This window comes from Protopterus annectens, chromosome 1.part1 (assembly GCF_019279795.1).
Source record: "Protopterus annectens isolate FY-2018-M chromosome 1.part1, PAN1.0, whole genome shotgun sequence".
NCBI classification, from domain to species: domain Eukaryota; kingdom Metazoa; phylum Chordata; order Ceratodontiformes; family Protopteridae; genus Protopterus; species Protopterus annectens.
Window position 1 is genome coordinate 237,776,294 of NC_056726.1, and position 6,000 is coordinate 237,782,293.

Here is a 6,000-nt window from a genome sequence, read left to right on the forward strand (position 1 = left end):
TGACCCAGAGACTCTGGAATAGATTGCCCATATATGTCAAGCAGAATGCCTCTTTGGCCCTCTTCAAAAGGAACCTTGACGATTGGATGGGAGAAAGGAAATTCACCCCGGGGATCACGTCAGTCACCCTGCTAGACAGGGGTCCAGGGAAGTAAATAGTGTGGGAAGAAATAGCCAGGGAATTGTTATGGCTAGGCTTGTATAGGCCCTAGGGCTGATAGCCTAGTACCAACCTATGAACCTATGAACCCAGAGCTTGCAGTATTTTCCTTGCAGATAGCTGGGTTTTTGGGGCCAGTAGGTTGAAGTAAGTTGTCAAATAAATTTGTTTCTCTGGAGTGAGGAATGCCATCTAGGAAGTTGTGTTCAAGCTTGCTCCCAGGAATACAATCTGTTGGCAGAGTACTAAGTGTGATTTCTTTTTGTTGATGGTGTACCCCAGTAAAGTTAGAAGTCTCTTTACAAATGCCAGGTGCTGTAGAAGCAAGTCCTGACTTTCTGCCTGAATCAGGCAATCGTCCAAGTATGGGTAAATCTGAATACTTCTCTGCCTGCAAAAAGCAATGGCTGGAGCTAGGCACTTTGTGAATACCCTGGGCACAGTAGATAAGCCAAAGGGAAGTGCAGAGAACTGATAGTGCATACAGCCCTGCCCAGAAGCGAAGGTATTTCCCACAAGATTCCCTTATGAGGATGTGCAGGTAAGCTTCTTTTAAGTCTAGGGTTGCCAGCCAGGCATCCTTGGCTAGCATAGGAAGCAGCTGTTGGAGCGTTAGCATTTTGAATTTTGGAACCACCAGAAAGGTGTTGAGAATAGATAAATCCAGGATAGGATGTCAGGAGTTTTCTTTTCTGGGAACCAGTAACAATCTTGAATAAAAGCCTTGTCCCCTTTGTTCTACTGGAACAGGTTGAATAGCCTTGATGCTGAGGAGAGAAAGTACTTGCTTTTGGGCCTCCGCCCACTGGTTTGGGTGGAGGTCTGGCCATCCACTTAGGGTTGGGAGTAAGTGGAAGTGGAATCTGTATCCTAGGGAAACAATGTTTAAAACCCATTTGTCTTGGGTAATGTATTCTCAGTTTTCTGCATGCAGGGCGAGTTTTCCTCCTAAAGGTGCAAGTACTTGAGCAAGGCTTAGGGGAGTTAAGGATGAGTCATTGTGCAAGGTTACCATAGGGGGGGTTGCTTACTACTCCCTGATTTGGACATGGGAGCACCTCACTGCTTAGATCTGTGCATAACCTGAGACTGAAGTCTTGGGGGGGTCTGCTGCCCCTGGGATTGGACTGAGAAGGCCTGGAAGGGACTGGAAAGGACCAGTTCTTTGAAGGCCAATGCCCACTGAATCTACGTGGCTGTACGTGTAAGAAATCGTTAATAGTTTGCATAGATTTAGCTTTCTCCTCCATCTTTCTTTCTTCTACTTTATTGCCAAACAGGCACTCTTGGTTTAAGGGTGCAGCCAGTAATTTTGCTTTGACATGATCTGGCAAGTTTTGTTCCTTAAGCCCAGCATGCCTTCTAAGAACAGACCCAGTGACAGCAACCCTACAAGATGCTTCTAAAGCATCAAAACCACACTGCAAAGTATGTTTACCAACTTGGTCAGCAGAATGCATTAACTCGTATAAATCATTGTGTTCAGCACAGTCAGGAATCAGCATCATTTTCTGTTTAATTAGCGCCATAATATGCTGCTGATACTTTAACATATGAAACTGGCAATTTAAAGCCCTGATGGCCAGAGTAGCAGAGGTGTATACTTTCTTACCCCATCTGTCTAAAGCCCTAGAATCCCTGTCAGAAGAGGTAGGATTCTTGGCAGTAGTAGCCTTAATGTCTTTTGGTCCTTGGGAAATGGTCTCTGTATCCACAGCAGGATTCTTGAAAAGAAATTTGTGAGAGTCAGGTACTCTATAGTACCTGTCAGGTTTCCTGGGAGCTGGAGGCAAAGTATCCGGGGTAAGGCTGGATTCCAAGAAAACATCATCTACAATCTCCAGAACAGGAGGGATAGCTAGAGGCCTGTGCTGAGGCAGGTTTAAAAATTCCCTGAGTCTCTTTTTGGACTGAGAGTAGTCCTGGCCTTCCCAGTGGAAATGCTCCCTAAGGGTATGCAGGGTTTCACCAAAAGAAAAATCTTCTGGAGGGGAAGCAGAGGGAATGGAATCCTCTGCATCAAAATCCTCATAGGTAGATAAGGGTATGTCCTGGTAGTCAGAAGGAAGAGAGAGATATCAGATTCCTGATCAGAAGAATCAGAAGGAAAATCAGCGCTAGGTCTCTTTGAGGGGGAAGGCTGGCTTCCCCTAATTAAGGTAATAAGGTCTTCAGCCATTCTAATCATTTGTTTTTGAGGCCTGTGGGCCTGAGAATGCGATTTGGTCATCAGTTTCCAAGGTGTAGTGCGAATGTTAGGCCTGAGAAATTCTGTATTTTTTGGCTTGAGACGAAGTTGTTGGTTTAATATGAAAATCGGTAGGCCTGAATACACCCTCAGAAGCCGGTGCCTCCACAGCGACTCCGGACCCATCCAAGATAGAGACATCCACAGGTTCCATAGTCGAAGAAACATCTCATGGCATACCTGACTCCGAATGAGTCTCAGTAGAGGCTTATGAATCTGTAGAAGCGGGTATCAGGGGCTGCAAATCGCCTCACTGAGTACCGGTGGACTGGCGACTAGCTTAAGGGTAGCATTGTCAGGAGTTTTGAACCTATGCGGTCTGTCTCTGTCTTTATCCTTACATTTTTTCTGAAGATCCTTAGTCGGATGGCTTACCGGCACCATTTTGGAGTACAGAGATCGAGAGCGAAAGTATTTAGCTACAAAAATTGCCCGACAACAGATAGTTCGGGCATTGAACAAGGCACAAAATCGACAGTGAGGGACTTTGTGGTCTGGGCCTAAACAGGTGATGCAATAAGAATGAAAATCTCTATGAGGTATTTGCTTTCCACAGCAAGGCAATTATTAATTTTTTCTAACATCGGTTAGAGCAAGAAAAAAGGATCCCCAACGGGGTACTTATCTTTTAGAAGACTTCAGGTCTGAAAATCGAAAACAAAAATTTCAGGAGTCGGCCAAAAGGCACTTGCGAACTGCTTCTGCTTTGGGCACTGCACGGCAAGTAAGACTGATGTAATGGCATTGGCTGCATGTTTTATACCCCTGATGACCTGACGTCATGGAAGAAGTGACAGTATCCGATGCAGAAATCCCAAGACTCTGGTATTCAGGCCAGATGAGGGCTACCTGCAGGCAGATAACCCTAATGTGATGACTGCAACAGTGAAACACGATGAACATCTGGCTTTTACCTAGCTAGTCATGAAGTCAACCAGGCATAAAAAAAACTTGTGCATTCATAACAGCCAGGTAAATCCATATTCTAAACAGGCATTCACTGTCTTAATAGAATATCTGCATTTTCTTTGATTTCTGATTATTTAAATGGTTTGAAGAGCACCAACCCGTATAAGGAAGAAAAAAAAACACTGAATGATTAATATTTTCAGAAACTGGTCAAAACAGGGCACAGAAATGTTAATCAGAAAAGTCTCACTGAAGCCTTCTTCATTGAATCCACATTGTCTGCTCACAATTTGACTTTTCTTCCTAGATAACTATTTCTTCCTAGATAACTATCTTTGATTACCTTTAATGTATTCTGTATGGCACTGTCATATTTCTTCAAAACCTGGCCTAATGTTGTCCAGTTTAGGACTGCCAGCAGTATCACATCTAGCCCAGGACACATGATGTTTTGACACCTCAAGATGCACGCACTCGAAACGCTCCTTAGTATGGAGAACATCGATATCTGTGCAGTAACAGAAACCTGGTTCAGGGCTCCTGAAAGCACCCCAGCACTACCAGGTTATACCTCATACCATGCTTTTCGGCCCCAAAACTTGGACCGAACCACAAAAGGAGGGGGAGTATCGATATTCATCAAAGATACCCACACCTCCAGGTTGGTGGCAAAGCACGAAGCATCAGAGACTATCCATGTGCAACTAACAGTGGGTAAAACTGCCTTCCAGTTTATAGCCTGCTACAGACCACCCTCCCAAACCCAGGAACCCCACTCGGCCTTTCTGAGAACACTGGAAAATATGAAGGTCTCTCCAAACACCATTATATTGGGCGACTTCAACTACCCAAACATAGACTGGAAGCATTACTCTAGCTCCAACACCCTAGCCCAAAGGTTCCTAGAATTTATAAACTCAAATGCTATGGAACAACTTGTTACCACTCCCACAAGAGGGGAAAACATACTGGACCTGATCATCACCAACATGGGGACTCTATGCTCCAGACCAGAAGTGTATCCCTCACTGGTAAGATCAGACCATAAACTAATCTCACTGGATATTCACATCCCGACCACACCCCCTGCCCAGAAAACCACAGTGAAAAACTTCTCTAAAGCAAATTTCACACTCCTCAAAACCGAGGTGGAATCCTTCAAAGCCCCCGGGTCTGTGGAAAATACGGCTCAGACCGCAGAATCCTGTATAAATGCATTCTATGAACACCTTCAGGAAAGCATGGATCATGCGATCCCAAATAAAACCAAGACCCAATCCTCCAAAGGCAGACGTCCTGTCTGGTGGACCCCAGCCATAAACAAACTATACAATAGAAGGAGGAAGCTACTAAATGATAGAGCAAAATCCCAAAAAGGGAAGGCATCACTGATCAGTATTAGCAAAAAACTACGGGCACTCATAAAATTGTCTAAGGCCAGCTTCGAGAGAAAAATTGCACAGGACACTAAGGATAATCACAAAGCTTTCTTTAGTTATGTTAGGAACCTGGGTGGTAATTCCCAGATATGCTCAGAATTAGTCCAAAATGACAAAAAATACACTGAACCCACAGACATTGCCAACATCCTAGCCGACAGGTTCAGCGCAAACTTCTCCCCCCCCCTCCCCACCAAAAGGGCAAATATCTATCCCAGCAGAGTGCTGTCCCCCTGCCATCTTAGATGCTCAGGTAAAAGCCGCCTCTCCAAAGCAAAAACACAGCATCAATGGGACCAGACGGTGTCCCGGGCTGCGTCCTACATGAACTCCAAGAAGAGCTAAACCCAAACATAAAACTACTGTTCAATCTCAGCCTTACTACAGGATATGTGCCCAAAGAGTGGCGTACAGCAACAGTGGTCCCTCTCCATAAAGGTGGTGCCTCAACGGATCCTGGAAACTATCGCCCCATAAGCTTGACTAGCTTGCTCTGCAAAGCTATGGAAAGGATCATCATGGACCTCATAAATAAAGATACTGGGGACCTACAGACACTGGATCCTACCCAGTTTGGCTTTGTTAAGGGCAGATCCTGCCTCTTAAACCTGGTTGATTTCTTTGAAACAGTCACCAAGGCCATTGATGAGGGGAAGGTGGTCCACACAGCCTACCTGGACCTCGCAAAAGCCTTCGATACAATACCCCACTCGGGCATTATAGATAAGCTCACCAGCTTAAATATAAACCCCTATGTCACTAGATGGATTGCAAACTGGCTCAAGGGCAGAACCCACATGGTTAGAATTGCTGGAGCCATGTCAGACTCCAAACCAGTTACAAGTGGTGTCCCACAAGGCTCAGTCCTGGGACCTCTCTTGTTCGGTATATATTTCTCGGAGGTACAGGCCAACACGGAAGGACTGTGGCTGACCAAGTTCACAGATGACTGCAAACTGGGTGCCATAATCGACTCTCCAGCCGACACAAGCATCCTCCAAAAGGGCCTCATAGAAACAGACAACTGGCACCAGAGCCATGGCCTCAAGCTAAATGCCAAAAAGTGTATAGTCATCCCTTTGGCAAAACAAAGTGCCCACAAATTACCACATAGGTGGTAATCCATTAAGTACAGAAGAAGTAATTAGGGACCTGGGGACCCAAGTTGATAGCAATCTCTCATTTGACAGCCACGTGGCCAAAGTGGTTAGAAAAACATTTTATATAGCCCACCTAATCATGAA

General features: G+C 45.2%; 1 protein-coding gene across 1 annotated transcript in view; it reads right to left on the reverse strand.

Annotated features, from left to right (window-relative positions):
- SLC35F1 (solute carrier family 35 member F1) overlaps window positions 1-6,000 on the reverse strand; it is a 1,996,989-nt gene that overhangs the window by 765,653 nt on the left and 1,225,336 nt on the right. The window lies entirely within an intron of this gene.